Source organism: Pelodiscus sinensis, chromosome 2 (assembly GCF_049634645.1).
Source record: "Pelodiscus sinensis isolate JC-2024 chromosome 2, ASM4963464v1, whole genome shotgun sequence".
In the NCBI taxonomy this organism is placed as follows: Eukaryota; Metazoa; Chordata; order Testudines; family Trionychidae; genus Pelodiscus; species Pelodiscus sinensis.
This window is the reverse complement of record NC_134712.1, coordinates 89,103,463-89,130,634: the sequence shown is the minus strand read 5'-3', so window position 1 is coordinate 89,130,634 and position 27,172 is coordinate 89,103,463. Positions and strand designations below refer to the sequence as shown.

General features: G+C 41.5%; 1 long non-coding RNA gene across 2 annotated transcripts in view; it reads right to left on the bottom strand.

The window, feature by feature from the left end:
- Window positions 1-27,172, bottom strand: part of LOC112545266 (uncharacterized) — a 73,928-nt gene that overhangs the window by 1,238 nt on the left and 45,518 nt on the right. The gene's annotated exons all lie outside the window — the stretch shown is intronic.

Sequence of the window (27,172 nt, the reverse complement as noted above, 5' to 3'; positions counted from 1 at the left end):
CAATTTACATTACCTAATGATTTGGCTCCTGTTCCCAAAGCAGTTAGCAGCCAAGCAACAGGTACTGTAGTAAGAATAGGTCCAGCAGAGTGAATATATTCATGTTGTCTGTGCCTGATATTTTTAAAACTGCCTAAAAGATTTGGCTGTCCAAATACAACTAAGGTCAATGCACCTTATGTGTTTTATCCTTGCTTTGAAACAGACACAAACAGTAGATACCAAAAATAAATCTTGTGAATGTACTTAATGTTAATTTCATTTTTAAAATGTTCCCACTAAGCATAGTATCAGAGGGGTAGCCGTGTTATTCTGGATCTGCAAAAACAACAAGGAGTCCTGTGGCACCTTATAGACTAACAGATGTATTGGAGCATAAGATTTTGTGGGCAAAGACCCACTTCATCAGATGCATGTAGTGCAAATCTCCAGAGGCAGGTATAAATATGCAGGCTAGAGATAACGAGGTTCATAATCTCTCACAGTTGTCTGTGCAGTATGTTGATTGCAATGGATTTTTCACCTTCAGTCCATTTGGTGTGATGCCCAACTGTTTGCATTTGGAGAGAAAGCATAGAAAATATTGACACACATAGTTACACAAATTTTGATAGATACATGCAAATATTTCATCAAGTTGGAGATCTGAGTCTTTCTCTTCAAATCACTCTGTGGCCCAGGCCTAGGATATTTAAAGGTCTAGGAGAAAACCAGGGTCAACAGCTATATTCCCATGGCACAATGGATCTTTCTATACCAAGAGCAAAGCTCTTCTTTGCAGGAGACAGATCTTTCTCAGAGGGTTGGTCAGAGATTATGAAATGAACTCTCAAGGGAATGAACAACCATCTGTGATGGGGTGTCCATCCCACACAAGACCTGATGGGGTAAGATGTCCAGGTAAGCCAGTTAACCACCTAGACTGCAGTTAGAGGAGAAACCAAGCAACAAGGATTAATTAGAGATGAGGCTCAGCTGGACAGGAGGGACTTGAAAAAAGTGCAGTAGGTGAAGGCAGCTATGGGATGCAGCTGCTCTCAGGGTGAGAGAAGGTAAGGTAGGAAGTAGCCCAGGGATATGGCAGTCATGTTTTGGACTGTGAAGACCTTAGCTCAGGGGTGGGCAATAAAAAAATAGCAGCCTGCAGGGTTAGTCCCTGGCAAGCCACCACCACTATGTTTACTGGCACCTCAGCAGGTATCAGAGGTTTGCAGCTCTGGTTGGCTGCGAATTTCCTTTTGTGACTAATGCAAGTGGCAGGAAGAGTTATGGATTGGGACGCTGTTTCCTGCTGCTTGCATTGGCTGTGAATGGCAATTCGTGGCCAACAAGAACTGCCATTCTCTGATACCTGCAGAGGCACAGATAAATGTGGCAGTGGAGCCCTGCAGGGACTAACCCACCCATGCCTTAACTGCTTATTGGAGGGTCCATGGTCTGGAACCCAGTGTAGAGGATGGGCCTGGGTTCCCAGCCAATGGGGAAGTGGCACCATGAAGAGTCAGTGAATGGGAAGACTGCCTGGGACAATAAGTCCTGAAAGACTTAAATACATCCCTGAAAGAGGAAAACAACAATGATCTGGCTGAAGAGCCAACACAATGAAGCAGGAGCAGTCAAGTCCCAGGAAGGATAGAGGGACAGAATCACAGGAAAGTGTGTTAGCCTGGCAAAGCTAATCCCTAGATGCAGCCAGGAGGAGGTACTCTGGATGTGAGTAGAACATCCCACAACACTATCACAAAAATCCTCATCTTCCATTCAAAGTGCAAGGTGCACTTCTTGTAACTTGCCTTCTCCAATATGAATGAGCAATGAGTATGTGTAGGCCAACATGAGTAATTGAACCTGGATGAGCCTTCATTTCTTGGGGAGCGGGGGAGAGAAGGGGATTTGGATAAGCAAGCTGGAAACATAATGTCCACACTAGCTAAGATAAGAGAAGGATGACTAGGGAGCCATTTCCAATGGACAAGGTAAAAATGGATAAGATGGTGTAAAGAGTAAATTGTGCATGCTCTACAGAGATTGGTTTCTACAAAGTAACAAAACATATACATGCAATGTATAGTAAATATATATATATATAAAGCAAGAGGTTCACTGTGTAATTTTGGACGTGTTATATGCTTATGTTCCTCCATTACACTTGAGTCTGATCAACTCAGAATAGCTTTGCTGTAAGCCAGATAAAGGAACTGAGACACCAGATTAGAGTTGGACTGAATTCTTGAGGAACTAAGTGGAAAAGGTTCCAGGGGAATCACAATAGTATTATAAAAACCAAAATAAAAACAAAAAATTCCAAAACAAGACACTGCACTGTGCATGCTTTTTCTCCTGGGGAGGGGATGATAGAACAAATGTGACAGATGTGCAGTTGTTTTACTTAACACATTGCTGGAAGGCGCTCAGATTTTTTGATGATAAGCACAATATAGGAAACTTCACGGACAGGGACATAGTATAGATACATAATTAGATTACATCGCTGTCAACAGGGTGGGTGGGGGTGGGGTTCAGAAAAGAATCACTTTATTCTGTTTCTATAATGATACATCTCCAGGAATAATAATTTATCTGTTGACGATCAATCTTCCTATAATATTCCCTCTGAAATTGTCAAAGGTGACTTTCCTCACATGATATTTTATGTCTCTAAACCCAACTGGGATTTACCAACTGCAAGGAGTGTGAATAAAGAGGTCCTTTCCAGGACCTGCAGTGTAAGGGCCCATCTACACAGCAGGGCTAAAGCTGAAATAAGCTACACAACTTGAGCTATGTCAATTGCATAGTTTAAATCAAAATAGCTTATTTCAGCTTTTGGTGCTGTCTGCACAGCAGTAAGTCCAAGAAAGAGCATTCTTCCTCTAACTTGCCTTACTCCTCATACTATGAGGGTTATAGGAGTCGGAGTAAAAAGTCCTCCAGCTCAATATTATTTTGACAATATATCGAAATAACTACTTGTAGTGTAGATGCAGACTTTATTATTTTGGAATAACTAACATTATTCCGAAATTACACTGCTGTGTAGACATAGGCTAAGAACAGAGCTGAGAGGTGATTCCACTACATGATTCCAGACCAGCTTTCTCCCTCTTTCCCTCAATGGCAGTAGTGGAGAACTGGCCAGGACTGGGCAGTACCATTGTACTGAAATGATGCTCGGGTAGATTAAGATACCATATAGGTTGACTTGTTATATTAAAAAAGAATAGAAATAGAGAGAAAATAGGTTACATTCAATTCACTTTAAAATGGAGCAAAACATTACTTGTCCATTGGAAAAGAACAGCAGCTCTTGGTGTGCAGGATAGTAATCAAAGACAAAAGAATGTAAATCATAAATAATACTACATAGGCAATATCCTTTAAGACAAGAACAAGAAAAAAGTGCTTAGTAAAACCTATGGACCTGTTCTTTATTATTCTGAGTGATCTACTCTTGTTAGAAGTGCAGGTAACCAAGAAATATTTATCTGCATCTTACAGAATTTCTAGGCTGCTGTTTTAGTTATATTATATTCATTTATTTCTTGATTGACTTACACAAGAGTCCTAATCTTTACTTAGGTTACTGAAATAAAATTACCTAAATCAATTGTAGTATATTATGTTGCAAGGGTGTTTTATTGGACTGCATCAGTGGAATGGTTCCTTTGAATTGATTCAGCAAAACATTGTGTGGGACCCCAGAGGTATGACCTGAAACTCTTAAAATTCATTCAAATTTAGAAGGGAAAAAGTTTTCAGAGTTTTATTTCACAATGACTAGATACATTACCGGTTTGCTTCTCCAGACAGGGTAAGTTCACTATTTTGTCTTTATATTAGAACACAATTCCATTGTTAAAAAGGTCAAAGTTTATTTTCTGCTATACATCCTAAATATGTAATCTTAAATTGATTCTTCACTAAGGTTATGTCTACACTACCAAGTTATTTCAAAATAATAATTCCTGAAATAACTATTTTTGAAATAAGCTTATCCCTCTTCACAAACAAGAGTTATTTCAAAATAACAAGCCCATTATTTCAAAATAATGGGATTGGTAGTATGAATGCTCACCTTGTTGTTTTGAAATGAATGGTGTTATTTCAAAATAACTCCCCATCATAGACATGCCCTCAGCTATTTATTTTACACCTCTAGAAAAAGGGCATTTCTATCTTAATTAAAACCTTAGTCTATATAGTAATAGAGCACACCCTAGTTCACTTTGGCAGTTTAATTGAGTCTTCCAGTTACCCTAAATCTTACCCATACGATGATAAATTTTCTCACATACTGCATTATTAATTATAGGCTATTACCCAACCATTGGTCATTTGCCCGCGTTTTCAGTTCATGAAAGCTTCAAGTTCAAGACCCTGACCAATTCTGAGTAAATTAGAGTGGCTTTCTAAAAACTTGCCAATTTGGACTTACATAAATAGTGACCTCCATGCCTGAATTTGTGCCTAACTATTTCCTTGTACTGTGCATTTTCTATAGCAAACTACTGATTTAGGGTAAATAGATTGTCAGCTTTACTCAGCGTAGCACCTCACTCCATTTTTCAATCCGTGTGACTGCTTAAAGAATCAAGGTATGATTACAATGGGAAGATCATACCAGCACAGACATGTCTCTATAGCTCTAGAAGTATAACCTCATAGTGTAGACAACCTACACTGATTAAAGAGATTTTTCCATCAGTATAGGAACACCACCCCCCTGCAGTAGTAGCTCCACTGTTGGAAATGTTTTCTCATTGACAGCTACATCTATACTGGGGTTAGGTCAACACAGTTGCACTTATTAGGGATGTGACTGTTTTTATACCTCAATGTAAGCAGGTTCCTTCTGGATCACATGCCCAAGATACACATGCTTATTGCACCAGAATACCTTCGCTAAGTGTCTGTCTTATTATTTTTTGTATATCCAGGGATATGCAAATAATGTCCATTAACCTTTCAACCCCAATCAGACTGCCTAAGTCTCTCCTACTGTAACTACACAGTGTTCTGCATGTTCTAAAAGTGTGTCTGCACTATAATTAAAATCTGCAGCACCTATCCTCACCGCCTGAGTCAATTCACTTGGTCTCACAGGGCATCGGCTGCAGGCCTGAGAACAGCATAGAATCATTGAGTTTGAAGAGACCTCAGGAAGTCATCAAGTCAAACCCCCAAAAGTAGATGATGTAGTTGTCAGAGTAGATGTTTAGGGTCATGTTGGTGACTGGGCTCTGAGACCCTCCCTCACAAGCTTTTGGCACCTGGCATCTAGCCGTTATCCAGATAGCAACATGATAATTTTTACCTAAGTTCCCCATCCCCAAGTCAGCTGACCCATGCTAGCCAGGGTCATGCCATGAATATTTTATACAGTGTAGATGTACCCTAAGTGGACAGATGACTGACTCTTAAAGAAACTCTATTTATAGCTGCTAACATCACCCTGTCACTGATTGATGTAACTGTATCAATCTAACTTAAGTATAGACCAAATCTAAACTATAGGTTGGACCTCCCTGGTCCGGCACTCTTGGTACCTAACTGGTCCCAGATGAGGGAGTTTGCCAGATGAGGGAGGTCAGTTCTGGCCTCCTGCTGCCAGCCCCATCCCCTGTCCTACCCCCCCCCCCCCCCCCAAGATTCCTGGTTTCCTCTACAGCCCAGCTGGGCAGTGCATTGCCCACCTCCCTTTTTGCTCCCTCCCTTCCGCCCCCCCACCCCCCCCCCCAATTCACACTGTTCTCTTGGCCTCCCACCAATGGGACTGTCTGATCCTGGAACATTTGTGGTCCTTCTGGATGTTGCTGGACCAGAGAGTTTCGATTTATAGAGGTGCAACATGTGTTACTGAACATGAAGACTGCCAAGCTGTGGTTCCCAGTAATCTAAGGCAAATAGAAAGTTTTTGAAGAACACTATGAGTGGGTTTTCTGTGAAAAGTAATATTTGCAAGGATGGAGTTAATCATATTGCATATCTTTTGGAAGAGAGTAATGTGACTATTTAATGATAGTTAAAATTATTAGACAATTACTGTGGATTAGGTTTGGATTAGATTTTCATTAAAAAAAGAGGTGGAAGGGCCAATGACTATGCACACAATGAATCTCAGTGTGATGGCTGCTTTTCCAGAAAGTTCACCAAAACTTCAGTAAATAACATTTTTTCCAGTCTGCAGCTTTTTCATTCCATTAATATAATGGGAACTTAATTTTTTGCATAAAGTTGGAGGTTGTTAATCTCCAAATCAATTAAATGTTTATTTGCTTAGATAATAAGGACAAATACGATAGAGAATAATGCTTCAGACAAATAATCCCAATTGTCATAGTCAAACAAAAGATCTATCTTCCACTAAAAAATAACTTGAAAACAATATAGACTCTATTTTGCACTGACTAACACAGACAATTCATTTTTTTATTGCTTTTTGTTTCTCTTTTCATACCAGCACAGTCAGGCTTTAAAGTGTTGGATATTCAAGTCTGGCTTTTATAGGGGTTTTTTCAGAGCACTTTAGCTAACTAAACACTTTTTTTTTTTAAAGTAATCAGCCAAATTCCTAGCAAACCCACTCACATTGGTAGAAGAGGACATACCATCAACATTGTGTGGCTTGTTACAGTGTATCCAAATTTTATGACAATTTAAAAATTACCCTAACTTTCTGCGTTGTTGGGAGAGGTCACATAAACCTCTTTTAAAAGTCTGGTGTTTGTGTGTGTTTGAAAAGAATACTGAGGGTAGAGAAGTAGAATAAAAATAGTAAGTCTCATTTATTTCTATTTCAGCTTCAATATGAGATCAGGTAGCCCCTTAGGATACTGAGGTGACCATGCTGTTTGTGACTAACTTACAGGGGCACTCATGCTGCAAACTGAAGCAGCCAAATTACATAACTCTCTTAGGCAGAAAGTGATGTGGAATATCTCCTCCAGTTGATACAAGGGCCATGGGCAGCGGGTTAAAATAAGCAGGCTGTAATTTTTCCAATGTGAATTTTGTTAGCAGTAACACCCCTTTTTTTCTCTTGAAAAATAGATAATCTAATGACTACAAGTGGGCAGGACCGTAAATGTATATGTGTTATCATTACCATTGAGAATTGAAATGAACAAGTATGCATTCGCAGAGCCATTAGAGCACTGACATGGGCAATGTGAGATTGCGTCTGTATAAATGTGCTTTCACCTTGCCCTGCCAGTTACATACTCTGACCAAAGCACAATCCCAGCCCTTGGATTTCTTCTATAAAAAGACCGTAGTTTCTAGAGCCACATCTGGAAAATCCAAATGGAACAAAGAGGGAACTACGGATACCGAGCTCTTTACCCATCCAGTTAAACCCTTTTTTGGCACGTGTAGCAACGGATGTGTTTCCTCTCACCCTCTGGAAGGCATGAGGAGCTGCCTTCACAACTCCTTTGGCTTCAAGAAGCTTCCTGTCCAATTTTGCTTCCTTTAGTGACGGGTTTGATTTTAAAACCACAGTTTACACCCTAATTACAAGACTGTGGAATGTAATTGGAAACATATAAAATTCTAGTCCAGCTGCTATATTAACAAAAAAGTTTCAAAGTTTACTCAGACAGACTTAGATTTTTCCCTTGCTGCCGTGAGACACACTTTAATCTTTTTGAGACTGTGGCCAAGTAAGGCATACACACCCTGGGCTTCATTCTCATTAACACCAAGACCACCACTGTGGCTGTGTTAAGGGCCCTTTATGTGGCACAGATTCTCAAAATTATGTACAATGTATTAATTCTGTTCCATAAGAGAGTCCGTCTTTATGTATCTATACCAGATTGCAGATACCATTTTAGATGTTCTTTACCTTCTTTGTTGTCAGTGGCCCACACCTTGGAATTTCAGTCCAGTTTGAATTGATACAGGCTCACAATAAAGGATTAGAAAACATCACTAATTGTGATAGACTCAAGGAGCCTCCATCTATTTAGCTTAACAAGAAGAAGTTTAAGGATCAACTTGATCATATTGCGTAAGTACCCACATGGGTAATAAACATTTGATCATGGGCTCTACCCTCTTGTAGACAAAGGTGTAACAAGATCCACTGGCTGGAAGTTGAAACCAGACAATCTATAAAAGATTAACCATTAAGACAACTAAAGATTTTGGGTGGATTCTCCACCAGCAGCAATTTTTAAATCATGGGTGGATATGTTGCATGGTCCTTTTTATGATACTGTCTGATTCAAGTAGAAATTATATTGTGATAATTCAATCAGGCAGTCAGACTAGTTGATCACAAAGGTCTCTTCTGACCTTGTAATTTATTAACAGAGGGTCATTAAATCTGGATGATCTTCTCCTTAAATACAAACACCTATTTCTGTTGATCAGCCTTCTAATTAAGATACCTAGTTTGTCATAGGAAAGGTCACCTAGTAACAAAGCCACCTGAGGAGGTAGATCCAGGAATACCTAACAGAGGAACTAGAAGGTTATAAAAGGCTGATTTTGATATATGTGATGAAAGACTGAGTCATTGCCCGAGAATTATGCCAGAAACCCCAGGGGAGGAAACAGTATGGCAAGGATACAGGGAAGCTTAAAAGGTCACAAGAGATGCAGTGGCTAAATCTCATCACAGAAAACTGGGTGGAGCTTGACAAGATCAGTGGCGCTTGTGTATAAAAGAGTATCAAATCCTCTATAACTTTGATCCTGCCTCAAATTAAATGGCAAAATGTTCATTAATATCAAGAGGGCCACATGTCATCTACAGCAATCTGGAAAATGTTACTATTCCAAGAGCTAAATTACATGTTGGGGTCCCTCCTGAAATGACACACCTGCACCATTCTACTCTGATGTGATAGGAATCCCAGGCACAGTGGCTTCTGATAATTGTTTTGAAAAGCAGTTCACAAACAAAGCCTGAAATGTGTGTGGAACAGAGGACTGCTCCTGCAGTAAATGGTGATGAATCCACACTTAATATCATCTCTAAATGTTTTATATAATCCAAATGCAAATATTGTGAAATGAAGACAGGCAGTATACTATTGAAAAACTCAGTTGGTCTGGATTAAGTACCTCTGCATATCAGTTAGTCTTTAAAATCATAATGAGGATCGACGTTCCTGTCTGAATGAAGCTGATTAGTTAGCTAACCTTGTAAATCACAGTTACTTTTTGTGACTTAGAGCAGACATTTCTTAAATCAACAAAATTAGAGAAACTCTTCTAGATATAATATTCTCTGTTTCATGTACATTAACATGGGTGCCTTGCAATAAGCAAAATGGGAATCAGAAAAGATTGGGAGGCTCTCTATGGTTTAGATAAGATACCAGAGCAAAACCAAAATACCTAACCTTTTTGATATTTTCACTTTAGTGATCTCCTTTCTTCCCCACCTGATCTCCAACCCCTACACACATGCAGGGCAGAGACCTGTCTTTTACTTTGTATAATATCAAGCATGCGTTGGGCACTATATAAATATCTTTTCTTTAGGCAAGACCAAAAATGTTCCTGTTTCTAACAAGAAATACACAGACACTGACAAGTAGTAAGAAGTCTATAGTTCGTTCAATGCATTCTGAGTCCTTTAAGTGTGTGGTGATGTAATATGGACTTATTTGCACAAAGGAAAATATATTAGGGAATGGCAATTTAGAACAACTCCATTGACATCAGTAGAAGTATGCTGATTACAGGATCTGGTCCTTATCAAACAGGTAGTTTAAAAAACAAAACAAGGTTAATAATGAAGCAAAATGCTGATACATTCTTCACGTTTCAATATTACTGTTGATGTCACGGTGTATATTTACTAAATTTTGGAAATCCATGTGGGGGAAAGGATGAGGAGGTGGGGGGCATGTTTTATTCATAGTTGATAGCCTTATAATGTCTAAAACCTTTTGAATCTTGACCTCAGTGATTACCTCTGGTAACAAGTTCCATAGTTTAATTTCTCCTTTGAATTTCCCCACCTTTTTGTTTAATTAAATGGCCCAATGGTCTTACATAATGGGACAGGAAGAACAGAAACTCTTGATTTACCATCTCTATAATACCCATTATTTTATGGATTTTATCGTGTCCCCTTTTTTCATTTCATTTGTAATGTGAACAATCAAATTCTTTTCAGTCTCTCTTATGAATTTTTTCCAGTCCCTTAATCGTTCTCATTGCTCTTCTCTGAACACTCTTCAGTATGAAATATCCTTTTTAGATGGAATGACCAGTATTGCATACAATAATACAATAGTCTTTTTATTATTCACCATCCCTTTCCTTATGCATCCTATAGCAGCTGCACGTTGACTTGTCGCTTTCCTTGAACATCAACAATGGTCCCAAATGCCTTGTTTGAATAGATGAAGTTAATTTAGAACCCAGTAAGATGTCTGAGTAGTCTGTCACATTTTTTTCTCTCAAATGTGCTCTAGTTTACAATTGTCAATAGTGAATTTCTTTTGTCAACATGTCCCCCATTCCTGTAGCTTGGTTGGGTTTCCTCACAGTCCCCTCTGGTCCTGAGTAACCTAAATAACTTTATCTCCAAATTTTACCGCCTCAATGCTCACCTCCATTTCCAGATCACTAGTAAATATATTAAACAACACATGAATGAGTACGGAACTTTGAGACACCCCTTTTAACCTTTTGCCATGATGAAAACTGACGATTTTATGCACTCTTTGCTTTCTGTCTCATAGCCAGGTTTTGAGCCAGGGTATGTTTTGCCTTTGCCTTGGTGACCAATCAGCTTCTGTAGGAAACACTTGCGCAAGGTCTTAGCCAAGACTTTTCTGAAGTCAAAAATAAACTGTGAGAAGTTTCTTCTTTACTTACTACTTTGATATGCTCAAAGAGATTATTGGAGCATTGAGATGTTCACTCTTGTGTAGCTTTTAAGTGTGAGTTTTATAAATTATGTGATAAGCAAATAAAATTGTCACGGGCTTTTTAAGGAAGGCTGTTATTAAATCTATAGGAGGCCCCAGGAAAGGATTTAATGACTCCCTACTATAGGTTGCACCTCCTAAAACCAGGATGTCCAGCAACATCCATGTTCTTGAATGAGAGCACCCCGGGGCAGGAGGGCCAGCAACTGAGAGTTCTGCAGATGGTGAGGCTGGTGGTGGTGGTGGTGGTGCCAGAGCCCCAGCAGCGGTAGCAGGGATTTGGAAGCAGGGCAGCAGCAGCCCAGCAACCTGGCTGGGGTACTCTGTATGCACTGGCCCAGCAGCAGAGCTGGTGCCACAGCAGTCCGATGGAGGCTGTGTAGCAGCCCAATCGAGGCTGTGTGTCAGCCCGGCAGCCAGGGCAGAGCCATGGCAGCCTGGCTGGAAGTAAGGCTCGGCTGTGGCAGCCCAGCAGGGGAAGCCCATTTGGGGCCACAGCAACCCAGCTGGGGCCAGGGCAGACCAGTAGCCCGATTGGGGCTGCATGCTGGTTTGGCAGTGGGGCTGGTGCTGTCACTAATGCAGCTCAGCCAGGGCAGCTCGGCCAGGGCTGTATTACGCTGTTCTGGCATCAGGGCCGGAGCAGCTGTGTCACTCGGATGGCAGAAGAGCCAAAGTTGCTGGTGGTGGGGAGGACAGCAGGCTGAGGGGGCCAGTGGCAGGGGACCTTCCCTGGTCTGGCAAATTCCCTCATCCAGGACTGCTCAGGCCCCGAGGGCCCTGGACTAGGGAAGTCCAACCTGTACTTTAATCCAAACCAAACACTGGGCTTGGTAAAGACAAGCAGCCAGAAAGAGGTATGCTTCAAACAAAAAGAACAGGGGAATTTAGCAGCTCAAAAGGGTACCTGCCATTGTCAAAGTAAGGAGGACAAAAGAGCAGCACCAAAACCATTGCTCCTTAAGATGGGACAAGAATGTTTTCAGTGTGTCTTCTTCTCATCTCAAAGGAAGCTATTTTGTTTGCTCAGCCCACTGGTTTTCAAACAGCAAATATTTAGCCTGATGTTAATCCACACTTGCTACTTAGGAGTCTGATCCTACTTCCATGTAAATAATTGACAAAACTTTGAGGCTGTGTCTACACTGCACCCCTTTTCCGGAAAAGGGATGCAGATTAGACACTTTGGAATAGGCAAATCCGCGGGAGATTTAAATATCCCCCGCGGCATTTGCATTAACATGGCTGCTGCTTTTTCCGGCTTGGGGATAAGCCGGAGAAAAGCGCCAGTCTAGACGTGATTCTCCGGAAAATAAACCCTTTTCTGGAGGATCTCTTATTCCTACTTTCTTCGGGACCCCTCCGCTTCCCCGGCTTTGCTCCCCGTGTCCCTGGTCTGCTGGAGACGGTCCCCGGCAGACCAGGGGCACCGGGAGAAAAGCCAAAGCAGCGGCGGGGTGCCGCGCTTCTGAGGCTTTGCTCTGGCAAAGCCTCAGAGGCGCGGCACCCCGCTGCTGCTGCGGCTTTGCTCCCGGTGCCCCTGGTCTGCTGGGGACCGTCTCCAGCAGACCAGGAACACTGGAAGCAAATCCTCTGAGGACGCCGGCAGCGGGACAGCCGCGGCGCATCTGGGCTATCCCGCTGCCGGCTTCCCCCGAGGCTTTGCAAAGCCACGGAGGGGCTCGGGCAGCGCGCCTGGGCTGCCCCGCTGCCGGAGCCCCTCCGCGGCTTTGCTCCGCGTCTTCTTGGTCTGCAGACCAGGGAGACGCGGAGCAGCTTTTCTCGCCCCGGAGTACACGGGGGGCGGGACCACAAGGTCCCGCAGTCCGTGTCCTCCAGGGCGAGAAAAGCCCCGTTCATACCTGTAAGTCGGGGACTGCCTGTATGTTTATACCCGGCATATAAGACGACCCCCAATTTTGGGGGGATGTTTTTTAGTATAAAAAGTCGTCTTATACGCCGGAAAATACGGTAGTGGAAGAAAATTGTCACAACCATATATATTCTTCCACTATTTGATCTGAGGAAGTGGGTCTGGCCCACGAAAGCTCATCACCTATTAAACCCTCTTGTTAGTCTTTAAAGCTCTACACAGTCCTGTTTTTTGTTTCAGTGGCACCAGACTAACACGGCTACATTTCTACCACTATTCATTTAAATAAGATTACATACATATGTAAGTAGGTCTAGTATTCTGAACATTCATTAAATATCCACATGTACCTCTGTCTCTGGCTTTTGTTTTTAATTGGTCACTCAGACACCAGCCATATCCCTCTAAGCTTTCTCCCTCACTTGCATAGATCTTGTTCACTATACGGCTGCATTTGACACAATGAGTGAGACAGAGAATCTTCTTCAAACAGGCAGCAAGACACAGCAACACAGGTTGAATCTCTCTAGTCCGGTACTCTGTGGTCGAGCAACATCCATGGTCTGGCATGATTTTAGTTAGCCAGATAGCCGCTTATCATGGGTGTGACCAAATTTCCCACAGTACCATAAATTTTGTTTACATCCACCAGTCCTGGCTGTCAATGTTTCTGTGTTATTTAGTGCTAATTAACTCATAAATGCCTTCTAAGGGCCCAGTAAGCAGTGGAAGTGTTGCTAATGCTGCTAGACAATATTGACCTCCCTGGTTCAGCAAATTCTCTGGTTTGACACCAGTCAGGCCCTATGGGTGCTGGACTAGAGAAGTTCAACCTATATCAGCCTTGTACTTAGGGGAAAAAAAGAGGGAGGGGGAGCAGCAAATGTTGTTCATCTGGATAGGCACTGAGGCAATAAACTGTTATGAAACACATGGAGTCTAGCATCAGTTACTTAACAAAAATGTTTTTCATATCTAAAATACAAAGTTCTGATAGAGCTGTGTTATTCTGGAAGATCTGTGTTTATTTTTGATTACTGGCTCCTATTTTGTTACATTACTCATTTCCACAAGAATAACTTAAATTCCCTCGAGTTGCAAAGCAGATAAATATTCCTCACTATGACAAATTAGCATTTCCTAGCAAAGCTCTCTGTTTTTTAATGCACTAATGAACCTTTCATTATACAGCAACCAATCCAAATAATATCTTTATCACCTTGATGACAATATACATATTATCTTGCTCAGGAAATAAGGAAACTCCTCTATTCCAAAGCAAGGGAAATAATGATTTATTATAAAAAAGCAAACACTGCCTGGTCCACGCACTGTAATTATAACTAAAGTGCACTGTAATCATTACATTTCCAAACCTTATTTTTATTTGTGAATTGAACTAACCATTCAACATTACCATTAAATATTGATGGGTACACTGTTCCTCGGACTTTTAAATAGGTTGTTAATCTCTACCCCCAGTTTTAGCAAAATTCATGGAATAAACTTTGCTTACTCCCAAATATGTGCTGCGAATTTAGATATGTAACAGCAGTAAGCATCTGGATCAGAAAGAAAATGTTTTTCTTTTCTTTTCTTCAATATGGACAGAGATGTGTTACTAATATGTTGGAAGAATTTGTCCTTACTCATATGACATAATATCACAAACAGCTCCACTATACTCCATGAATAGTCCTATTGATTAAAGTACTACTTAATAGATGTATCTCAATGTCAAAAATATATTAGGTTTGGGTTTTTATTTTGGTTTTGGTTTTTCAATTGAAAAGCTGCATTCTACTGTCTGCTGAGGATGTGTGTGCTTGCAATGAGGGGGTGCAGAAAGTGGATAATTTGTACAATCATTTGTTTTTCCATTTCTACAAAACTATTTCTTACACCAATTAGCATAATAGGAGACAAGACTGCTTTTATATTAGGTGTATTTGCTTGAAAGCCTGAGGATTATATGTGATATACTATGGTGTGTTCCATCTATAAAAACTGAAGTGTGAAGAACTTGTTGCAAGTCTTGCATGGAAGGGAAAATAGCATTCTCTGGTAAACTTTGAAAGTACATAACTTTTTGTGCAGTTGGTCCATCAAAAAAGTGAAAGCTGTTCTCTCTTTGGGAGTATTTTTATTAGCCCCGGGATAAGTCATTTCTGGCAGGGATGCCTCTGAAGAGAAAGTGTTTAAAATTCTGAAAGTATATGAAAGGAGAGCTCGAGCCAATTACCCTAACTCTGATGAAATTCATCCCTTCCTGGGTACTGGTAAATTCCATCACAGTTAGTTGGCTCAAACTTGCCTCCAGTGTTCTTTCAGAATTCTAAATAGGAGGCCTCCCACAAATCACCGCGTGAACAGCTTCACTGTGCTAAATAGCAAAGCAAAGACTCCTCTTTCCCTATCTGCAGTACTTGAGGAAGATGGTCAGCATAAATAGGTTGACTTTAAAAGGACTTAAGAGAATGTTTAAAGATAAACACCTAGGCTTACAGTTAGTTTTGAAAGCTATTTTCCCCAGCTTTGAACATTCCCACTGCATTGTTCACTCTCTCTCTGTAAGAGAGTTCCTGGTGGGGTAGGTAGCCTAGTGATTATTACACTTAGTGCTCCCCAGTACCCTCTCCCAGTAAGTCAATCTTGTAGTCCTGATTCTTCTCTACTCGAAGGTGCAGTAAGGAGTACAAGTAATTGAAGTCGCTCCTGTAGTGGGAACAGTGCTAGGACAGCCCAAATCCATCCACTCCACCAGGCTCCAACCTAGTGCCCTCTGAGTTACAAAAGGATCAGCAGTGCCTGGCCTCCAAACATGCCCTCTGAGTTACACTTCCTGGATCACTTTTCTTTCATTTCCTTTCTCAGCTTTCATCCTTAATAAGGTGAAAAGAAAAAGATAACCAAACCATTAGTGTCAACTAGGCTCAGTGTACAGTCTTACTACAGTCTTACTTCTCCAGCCTCCTCCTCCTGAACTGGGTTGCTCCCTTTGCAATCCCTTGTTCAGGGATGGATAGGAGGATGTTCTGGAGGGGTGGGACAACCTAGGATTAGTAGTATCCTTTAACCTGTCCAGCCCAGCATAGGGTTTGGGTAACCCTTCACACAGTTTTGCTCAGAGACCCTGGGGTGTGGTGCGTAGGGGTTGATTCATGTCCCCACCATCTCATGAAGCTTTTCCATGCCTGCATGTGGCAGCTACCACCACATGATGCCTGACTTATCCTTCATTGAGTTCAGCCACTCGAATGGTGCAATGTTAGTTAACAGGCAGAAGAACTGTTCATACAAATAATAGCGCAGAGCATCTATGGCCCACTTCACTACGAAGGCTGCCTTCTCCATGATCAAGCATGCTTCCTCCTGTGGGAGCAACGTCCTGCTGAGAGAGAGAATAGTATTATTCTCCTCTGAATTTCTGAGAGAGTGCTGTTTCAAGTCTGACATTGGACATGCCTGTCTTGAAAATAAAGGGCTGTGAGAAATCTGTGTGGAATGATGGTGGTTCCCAGGTCAACTGGTCTTTAAATACTTCCTCATGTCTTTTGGTCCAACAGGCCATTTGGAATGTTGTGTCTTTACCACGTTTGTCAAGTGAAGTATGGGACGAACCATTGATAGCATTCCGCTAGTCCCAAAAACTACCGGGCTTTTTTATGCAAGGGACAAGACCCCCAGGCAGGACTTGGATTTTGTCCACCAAGAGTCATAGCTGCCCCTCCATTGCCCCCACAGCATACCATTGGAGGGTGCCTTCTTGGGTGGCCAGTCAGCACTTAGTTGGGTTGCCCATCAAACCCATCTCTTTGAGATTCTGCAATACCACTGCATTGTGCTTCCGATGCATGGCCCAGCTCTCACTGTTGATGACAATATCATCAATGCAGGCAGCCATGCAGGGCTGGTGTTAGGGTAGCAAGCAGAGCAATTGCATGGATTCCCATGCTGCAGGGGCCATTGAAAAGCCCCTGAAGTTGCTCAGGCTTCAGCTTCAGGCCTGGACAGTGGTGCTTGATCTTGGCCTTTCTCTCCTGGGCCCCAATATGTTGAATTCAAACCAGGTAGCTATAGCGCTATGTCCATCAGTGGCTGAAGAATGACAGCAGCTTCATGATATCTGAAGGATGTGGTTTTAAATTGGGATAGCCCCATGCTCTGGATAAGACTTTTTTTTCTCTTTAAATTCAGGTGTCAAGTGGATTTGCTAGTATCCATTCACCAAGTTGGAGGTGGATATATGCTTTATAACCCTCTGTATTTCCAGCAGTTCATTGACTCTGAGCATCAGGTATGAATTGAATTTTGAAATGGTGTCAATGAACAGCTGAAAATACAGAATTCATTTTGTGTGGGTACCAGTACAAAGGGGCTCCTCAACTCACTGTGATTCTTTATGTATTATCATGGCTTAGCATTCCTAACAAATCATCTCCATCTTTCTCTGTTGTGGTGATAGCCTCTTGCATACCTTCTGCCCCTGTTCCATATCTATGGGTACGTCTAAACTACATGCCTCCATCGACGGAGGCATGTAGATTTGTGTATTCGAAAAAGGGAAATGAAGCCGCGATTAAAATAATCGCGGCTTCATTTAAATTTACATGGCTGCCACGCTGAGCCGACAAACAGCTGATCAGCTGTTTGTCCGCTCAGTGCTCTAGTCTGGACGCTCCCCTGCCGACATCAAAGCCCTTTGTCGTCAGCCTCTGTAAACCTCATCCCACGAGGAATAATGGGGCTGCCGACAAAGGGCTTTGATGTCGGCAGGGGAGCGTCCAGACTAGCGTGCTGAGCGGACAAACAGCTGATCAGCTGTTTGTCGGCTCAGCGCGGCAGACATGTAAATTTAAATGAAGCGGCGATTATTTAAAATGCTGCTTCATTTCCCTTTGCCTATAACCCTAATCTACATGACTCCGTCGATGGAGCCATGTAGTCTAGACACGGCCTATAAGATGGAACGTCTGGAACCTGTTTGGGAACAACTTGACCACTGGCCTACCTGTTTCTCTTCATAGGGCTGCAGATTAGAGATGAGGCATAATGGTGAGATGGCATGAGGAAACTTGTGCAGCTTGTTCTACTGCCTATGTTTATATGTCTCAGAGGGGTAGCCATGTCGTTCTGTAACTTTAAAAATAATAAGTATTCCTGTGGCACCTTAGTGACTAACAAAAATTTATATAGTGTTTGTATGGACCGATAACTGGGATTGTGTGTGTCATCCAGACAACTGAAATAAAAATGACACAAGCAATGGAAAGAATTAGAGTCTCACCATGTAGTATGTTTTTACATTAGATCTTTTTGTAAAGCAAGATCCCCCCCTGTTACTAAGGAGCTGTCTTATAAATCACTTGCACAGGTTAGAAAATGTTCTCAAAAGTCAACATCTGATGGACAGACCTTTCTCAACCTTGACTCCACAGGCTATTTGCTATAATTATAGTATAGAAGTGTGACACTTGTCAAGCCTGAAATGTGAGCACATGTACTGCACATGAGGTCCCAATTCTGACATTTGATGCAATCACATAACTGCCTTTGGAGTTAACAGGAGTTGTGTCAGTAAAACAGAGAGCAGAATGTCGCCCTTTGGGATGATTTACCTGCAGATCATCCACAGCATGGCCATATGCTTGTGGCTGATTATCTCCAAAATTCAAACATCAGTGATTCCACTATCCTTTCCTCAGCCTCCTTTTCCAGGAAAATATGTTGTTAGATTAGAAAAAAAAGCCTGTTTTTCATATCAGTATTTCTAAAGCTTCTCTTATGTCAGTGGCTCTCTTTGCTGAGAATTTTCCAAATTTGTCCAGAAGAGATTAACCCATATTCATTTTTTATGCCTGGGTGCAAATCTTAATAGTTGACAAGGGCATGGCTAGACCCTCATTGTATAAATGTGTAAAGAGCTGATTTTTTTGAGGTGGTTGTTCACCAGTAGTGCATAGAATCATAGAATATTAGACTTGAAGGGACCTCGAAAGATCATCAAGATAAGAAATCATCAGGGGCAGGTCCTGTCCCCTGCCCTCATGGCAGGACCAAGCATCATCTAGTTCATCCCTAATAGATGTCCATCTCACCTGCTCTTAAATATCTCCATTAATGGAGATTCCACAACCTCCCCAGGCAATTTATTTCAGTGTTTAACCACCCTTACAATTAGGAAGTTTTTCCTAATGTCCAACCTAAACCTCCCTTGCTGCAGTTTAAGCCCATTGCTTCTTGTCTTATCCTCAGAGGCCAAGGAGAACAATTTTTCCCCCTCCTCCCTGTGACACCGTTTTAGATACCTGAAAACTGCTAACATGTCCTCTCTGTCTTCTCTTTTCCAAGCTAAACAAGCCCAATTCCTTCAGCTTTGCCTCATGGCTCATTTTTTCTAGCTTATGTTTTCTTTAATCATTTTTGTTGTTCTTCTCTGGACTTTCTCCAATTTCCCCACATCTTTCTTGAAATGTGGTTCCCAGAACTGGACACAATATTCCAATCGAGGCCTAATCAGTGCAGAGTAGAGCGGAAGAATGACTTCTCGTGTCTTGCTCACAATGCTCCTGTTAATGCATCCCAGAATCATGTTTGCTTTTCTTGCAATAGTGTCACACTGTTGACTCATATTTATGTTCTGGTCCACTATGACCTCTTGATCTTTTCTGCAGTACTCCTTCCTATACAGTTGCTTCCCATTCTGTATGTGTGAAACTGATTGTTCCTTCCTAAGTGGAGCACTTTGCATTTGTCCTTATTCACTTCATCCTGCTTACCTCAAACCATTTCTCCAGTTTGTCCAGATCATTTTGAATTATGACCCTATCCTCCAAAGCAGTTGCAACCTCTCCCAGCTTGGTATGATCTGTACACTTAATAAGTGTACTCTCTATGCCATCATCTAAATCATTGATGAAGATATTGAACAGAACTGGTCCCAAAACACAGCCCTGCAGAATCCCACTGGATATGCCCTTCTAGCATGACTGTGAACAGTTGTTAACTACTGTCTGAGAATGGTTATCCAGCCAGTGAGGCACTGTCTGCCCTTAGCCATGCCCCTTCTGGGAAAGAGGAGCCACCCCGCACACATTGCCCAGGGTCCTGGCGAGTCTGTCAGCTCCCTGTGTGAGGGTCTGACGACTTGAGCTTGGATGCACATTCCCAGCTGCTGTGTAGACATACGCTAAGTCTACGTTGGATCATTAAAGAAAATCACAGCAGCAAACAAACCTTTCTGTTTGAATTAATGTCACTATTTTGTATAACTGAATTACTGAAGTAATAAGGGGAAATTAGGTAACATTTACTATGCTGGCCTCCTTTCTTTAGCAGGAGGAAATTTAGGCATGCATTTATTACCTGGGCTATAATTTTAAAATGTTAGATTTTTCTCAGTCTTGTCCTAAGTTTATATCCTAAAATGTAAAAGAATACTTTCTGAAAAAAATCTAGATAAACTTTGATAAATTACTGGATTTTCAGCAGATTGTTTTCAGGATTGAAATTTATATTTTTTTAGACTAGTGAAGTGGTCTTGAGTGATTACTCCATATATTGTTTGTAAAGCATAAAAAAGCTGGAAGTTCTTATCAATACAAAAATAGTTGTGGATACTAGATATAAAGGGATGGTGGTTCTTATTGGACATGGAGCTCAGTGGTAAGAAAATCTGAACGTTACACAGCTCACAGTGCTGTTGGTCCGTTTTGCACTGCACAAAGGAGTTAAAAATTAAGAATAAACCCAACCTATATCCAACCTCCTATGGTTGCAAACATATCTGTTGTGATAGGAATAGCATCTGCTCCTAGTGAATGATTCTTGCTCCAGAGGAATGCACATACATCCTCCTTTGGATTAAAATGATTCCTATGTTTGTGAGAGTGTATGTAATAGTCACTGTAGTTTATCAAATAATACCATTATACTCAAATACCGTGGGTGTTTAGATAATTAGCCATTTTATTTTTTCACCGTTCTTTTGAAACACTCCTAAGCTATATTTAAACAATATTAATGAGACAGCACGTATCTTCAGAGCAGCTTTTCCCAACTCCCAGATCCAAGGGATCCTTTAAGTACATACTGGCTGCTGTATCACCCTTGCCTGTATGGGAGAAAGTTCACTGGAATTGCCTGCAAGAGCTGCAAAGAGGCTTTTAGACATTTGAGGCTTGAGATTAGTTGCTTTGCATTGCAACTGACATAAATTTGAGTAACCTCAAGTTATGAGAGGAATTTTTTACTCCAGGCTAGCCTAGGACTTACAGCTGGTTATTATCACTGTGCCCTCTGTCAGCTGTGCCAAGAATAAACTAGATATAACTCAGGAATGAGACCTTAAGTGACCCTATAAGAGAGGAATTATGATGGGGTATACAAACCCCACATTTGGCCCAACGGTGGTTAAAAGGCAACTCAGAGCCATCTTGCTTCAGCCTTCTGGACCTGCCCAGCATGTTCCAGTTGGAGGGTAGGATAAAAGAAGCTCAGAAGCCCACTAATGGTGGACAGAAGCTTGAAACTGAGAGGGGATCATGAAGTGAGTTAGGCCTGCAGGCAGTGTATCCTCCAAGCAGTGCCCCCTCTTGAGAATTTGCAGGGCCCTACTAATTTGAATGCTTTTTGTTCAAATATTGACTGTACTATAGAGACTATGTGCCAGACTGAAGCTGCACATAGGTAGGAAGTACTCCTGGCAATGGAGTTAATCTTTCTGCAGGGAGTACCTTTCTGGTCTTGCTTCCTACAAGGATCTAATCTGGGACCTTCTAGAGAGGGAGGACCCAGGTCCCTGTACCAAACATACATACACTGTTAAGGACAAAGGCCCCAGTTATAGATGGAAGCCAACCAGGCACCCCGGCACCTGAAATAAGACAAGGTGCTGGAGGTCAGGTATAATAACTGCAAAGCAGTTCGGTCCTCTAAGCATCCATCTGATCAGTTGCTTCCACCCTGGTGATCCTGAGTCTATTTCTGTAGAATGCAAAGAATCTCAGGTTCTGTAGAATCAAATCATATTAAATTAGCATTGGGGAGGGGCACATTGATTCAAGCATGTGGACAGAAGGATAAGGAGATGCTTCGGCTGACTGTGAGGAAAGAACTAATGTATGTAACTGACACTTGTCTATTGCTTTCTGCCTTGTTTATCAAGACTACGAGATTTTCTTGTGTGTGTGTGTGTGTGTATGTCATAGCACAATGGGAATCAGATGCTGATTAGGTATTTCTACAATATGCATCTTCAGTGTTTAACAATCCTAGACAACTACTTCCTTCCTATTTCTATTCAATATCTATAAGACTTTGAGTAGGGTCAGTTGGTGAATTTTAAAATGTATGTATGTTTGTTTGTTTGTTCAATGCAAATTCTGGGAAGAAAAGCACAGCAAGTGATGTATGGCTATAGATGCTGCTTGGTACAAGGCTCACAGAGTAAATTTTAAATTTAGCCAGGATTTAAGCCATTGAGATTTAAAAATCTAATTTCCTAATCAGCAAAGATAAAAAATACCAGCTGGGCTAAAAAATAGCTCGAGCAAGTCAGTAGACCTTGTTAATGGAGTTAAGGTATGAAAGTAGACCCAGTTATCAGTATTTTCTCTATTTTTAAAGAGAAAATGGTCTCTACTATGAGCTTCATGGTGCTGCTTATTTATCAAACATCTTAAAATAAATCAGATAATTTTAGGGAAATGTAGTACTGGAATCTGCAGCCTCATGTTTTACTTGCTGTGTTGTGATAAAACAGATTAAGCGGGGTGGTGTTTAAAAAAGATATCCCAGTTGGATAGAAAATCATGGGAGAGAGTGTCCTACAAATCATGTACTGCACATGAGATTTTAATTTAAAATGAAGGTTTGTTCTCTGACTTTCATGGCCAACTTCTTCCTTTCCACCATCCAAAGGACAAAGGAAGAAGCAAGAGGAAGACCAAGGAGAGGGTAGGCCCACTGGTCAGTGAGGAGGGAGAAATAGTAACAGGAAACTTGGAAATGGCAGAGATGATTAATGACTTTGTTTTGGTCTTCACTGAGAAGTCTGTAGGAATGCCTAACATATTGAATGCTAGTGGGAAGGGGGTAGTTTTAGAAGGTAAAATAAAAAAAGAACAAGTCAAAAATCACCTAGAAAAGTTAGATGCCTTCAAGTCACCAGGGCCTGATTAAATGCATCCTAGAATACTCAAGGAGTTGATAGAGGAGGTATCTGAGCCTCTAGCTATCATCTTTGGAAAATCATGGGAGACATGAGAGATTCCAGAAGACTGGAAAAGGGCAAATATAGTGCCCATTTATCAAAAGGGAAATAAGAACAACCCAGGAAACTACAGACCAGTTAGTTTAACTTCTGTGCCAGGGAAGATAATGGAGCCAAGTAATTAAGGAAATCATCTGTAAACACTTGGAAAGTGGCAAGGTGATAGGGAACAGCCAGCACAGATTTTTAAACAAATCATGTCAAACCAATCTGATAGCTTTCTTTAATAGGATAACGAATCTTGTGGATAAGGGAGAAGCAGTTGATGTGGTATACCTAGACTTTAGTAAGGCATTTGAGACGGTCTTGCATGATATTCTTATTGTTGCACCTTGGTTCGGTGATGTGATGAGAGCCTCAAGGGTTAAAGCTGACTACCCAGTGAAAACTACTGGATGATGGTGAAACAAATTATTTTTATTAAGTGGTCAAAACCAATAATTACCAAATAGGTGTTTAAACTAGCAATTGCTCAATACTTTTACTGCGTAGAAAACCCTAAACTTCGCTGTACTTAACTAATTACAAACTTCTTTGATTACAATTCAACTCATATCAAATCACTATCCCTAACTTGCCTAAGACAACGCAGCATACAAATAAAAAATACAAAAAACAAAGCCAAAGTAATGATAATAAAAGAACCGTCCAAAGCCAGCCCCTCTATGGTTATTTTAGGACAGCTGGTGGAGTTAGTCATAAATCTACTTTTACAACTTAACAACTCTGGGTCTTCTATTTCTAACACTTATACTTAACCTAAATACAACACTACTAGACAACACAAAATTATACAATTTACACAGTGTGGTTAACAGAACTTAGATACGCTTTACAGAATTACACAGTGAAATTAACACAATCTAACTATTAATTAAACCAATAACTAATACATTTAAGCAATACTTACAAATCCAGTAACAATAACAACAGAAAGACACACTAGAACTCGGAGCATGCTCAGGACTCGTGCACCCCTATATTTGACTCGAAGGGTGGGGAGGCAGCCTCAGGGTGATCAATCCTTTAGCCGGGCAAAAAAAAGACACGTGCCCTCAATACACGGAACCTCCGTTGAACAAAGGGATTGAGGGTCTTTTATACAAAACTTCGGTGTCTGTGCCATGCTAGGGTCTGCATTTGGCAGGGCCTGATAGGCTAGTGATGAGGTAGTATGACAATACTGCCCTATAGGAATTTTCGTGATGTATGCGCGATCCCCTCGTGGACAGGACCAGATGGGGCATAGTTAGTGTGAGACAACTGTGTTTTATTACCCTATGTTTACTTTTTCCCCTTGCCCCTAAGACTGGTCAAGCTACGGTCAAATGAGGCTTATCTGTAAATTCAGCTAGGCGTTATCTAGTTATGCTTACTTCCCTATTTTCTTGGTGCCTTTGAGTTCCAGGATGCCTATAAGGTCAAATTCCATTCACAAAAACTGCATTGTGCTGCCCAGGCTCCTCTGAGTATCTGGGTTTTGTGTGAGGGGCCTTGTGTGGCAGGATGGGCTATACGCGAAGGCCATGGACAGAAAAAGCCTGCTTTACAATACTTATCAATAAACTAGGTAAACACAACTTAGATGGGGCTACTATAAGGTGGGTGCATAACTGGCTGGATAAGCGTACTCAGAGAGTAGTTATTAATGGTTCACAACCTGCTGGAAATGCATAACAAGTAGGGTTCTGCAGGGGTCTGTTTTGGGACCGGCTCTGTTCAATATCTTCATCAACGATTTAAATATTGGTATAGAAAGTACGCTTATTAAGTTTGCAGATGATACCAAGCTCGGAGGGATTGCGACTAATCTGGAGGATAGGGTAATAATTCAAAATGATCTGGACAAATTGGAGGAATGGTCTGAGGTAAACAGGATGAAGTTTAATAAAGACAAATGAGAAGTGCTCCACTTAGGAAGGAACAATCAGTTTCATACATACAGAATGGGAAGCGACTGTCTGGGAAGGAGTATGGCAGAAAGGGATCTAGGGGTTATAGTGGACCACAAGTTGAATGAGTCAGCAGTGTGATGCTGTTGCAAAGAAAGAAAACATGATTCTGGGATGCATTAACAGGTGTGTTGTGAGCAAGACATGAGAAGTCATTCTTCCGCTCTACTCCGCACTGGTTAGGCCTCAGTTGGAGTAGTGTATCCAGTTCTGGGCATCGCATTTCAAGAAAGATGTGGAGAAACTGGAGAGGGTCCAGAGAAGAGCAACGAGAATGATTAAAGGTCTAGAGAACATGACCTATGAGGAAAGACTGAAGGAATTGTGTTTGTTTAGTTTAGAAAAGAGAAGATTGAGGGGGGAAATGATACCAGTTTTCAGGTATCTAAAAGGGTGATATAAGAAGGAGGGAGAACACTTATTCATCTTGGCCTCTGAGGACAGAACAAGAAGCAATGGGCTTAAATTGCAGCAAGGGAGGCTTAGGTTGGACATTAGGAAAAAGTTCCTAACTGTCAGGGTAGTCAGACACTGGAATAAATTGCCCAGGAAGGTTGTGGAATCTCCATCTCTGGAAGTATTTAAGAGTAGGTTAGATAAATGTCTATCAGGGATGGTCTAGACAGTATTTGGTCCTGCCATGAGGGCAGGGGACTGGACTCAATGACCTCTCGAGGTTCCTTCCAGTCCTAGTATTCTATGATTCTATATGATTCTTTGTTTCCACTTGCTCAAATTCACTCTGTCTACTATGTCTATGTCATTTGGCGAGAAGCCTATCTGTTCCATTCTAATTAGACCAGAAGTCTGAAACTCCCAGTCCACAGGCAATTCTCAGCCAGAGCAGTAGCATGATCTGACCCAGGAGTCCCAGTGGGCCAGAGAGGAGGGAGGGATTGTCTGTTACTGTTCCTCAAGCCCAGACTATTCCAATCATTGCTCCGTCCTCTCCACCCATGACACCCCCCCGAGGATGCGGCTTCGAAGATTACCCAGGCTGGATTGTCCTGATTGTCTTATGATCTGTCCTGATTCCTGCTAAATGACCTTTTTTTTTTTTTTCAATGACACAGGTTTGTCCAGTATTAATTTGGTAAGGAGGGTGGGCTTTCCCATTAGCCTCCACACCTCCTAATTCTTTTCAATAGGTAAATCCAAATGTGTATTATTGCAGTCAGCTATTACTAATTTTAAACTTCTCAGTATAGGGTTTTCATAACATCCATGCTGCAGCAGTTGATCTATGCTGCTAACTCTGGGGTGGATTACTCGACCATGCTCTGTAAGGAGATTTATGTTGCAGAATGTGTCTCCTTGTTAGGGCAGATTTAGCTTATAATGATTACATCTTCAAATTCAATTACCACTAGTTGGCTTTTAGGGTGGCTTTTAGGTTACGTCCTCCCACGCCCTCAAGCCAATTATAACAGTGTGTGAGGGAAAGGTTTTAACTTTTTTTTTTCTGGACAGCCCCGACTTGTGCATTGTGAAACATCCTTGGGTAGCCTGCGATTCCAGCCAGAGAGGCTGTAGTTATCTATTCGGTAACAAGGGCTTGACAATCTCCTGAAGTTGCTTGGCAGCCCTTTCCTACTCCTGCGTTGTGTTCTGTGTATATGTTTCCAACCAAAATGCCTAGGGCCAATATGGCTTGATGGTTGGCAGGCATTCCTTCCTTGAGAATTTGGAGGAATACTTCCCACAAGCTGTTAAGTCTATTCCAAAACTCGGTGTTTTGCTTTGGATCGGACAGATTTGTAACTAGAGCCCGTTCTTCCAAAGGGAAGATCTGATACCTTTCAATTATCTTCTGTGCCTCCTCTCTATCTTCAGTAATGTGTGGTAAGGGCCCATATAGGGCTGGATTACTACAGGGACTCCCAGGCTGGATTGCACAATTGCTCTGGCTAGGGATGTCCTGTGGGCTGGCAGTTTCAGACTCCTGCATTAGACACCCCTTAACTCTTCTATGATTTGGGTTTTCTGGCACTTGATGACGTATCAGTATTTTACCATATCACATATCACCAATATTTGCAGTTCCTCTACTGCAGGGTTCCTGTGTCTTAAATATTCTGTCTGGACCAATGTGAGGCCTTTGGTATGAGAGCAGTATTGAGTCTACTTTATTATTAGCCATATGTATATATACTAGTGCTTGGCATCTTCAAAGCACCTG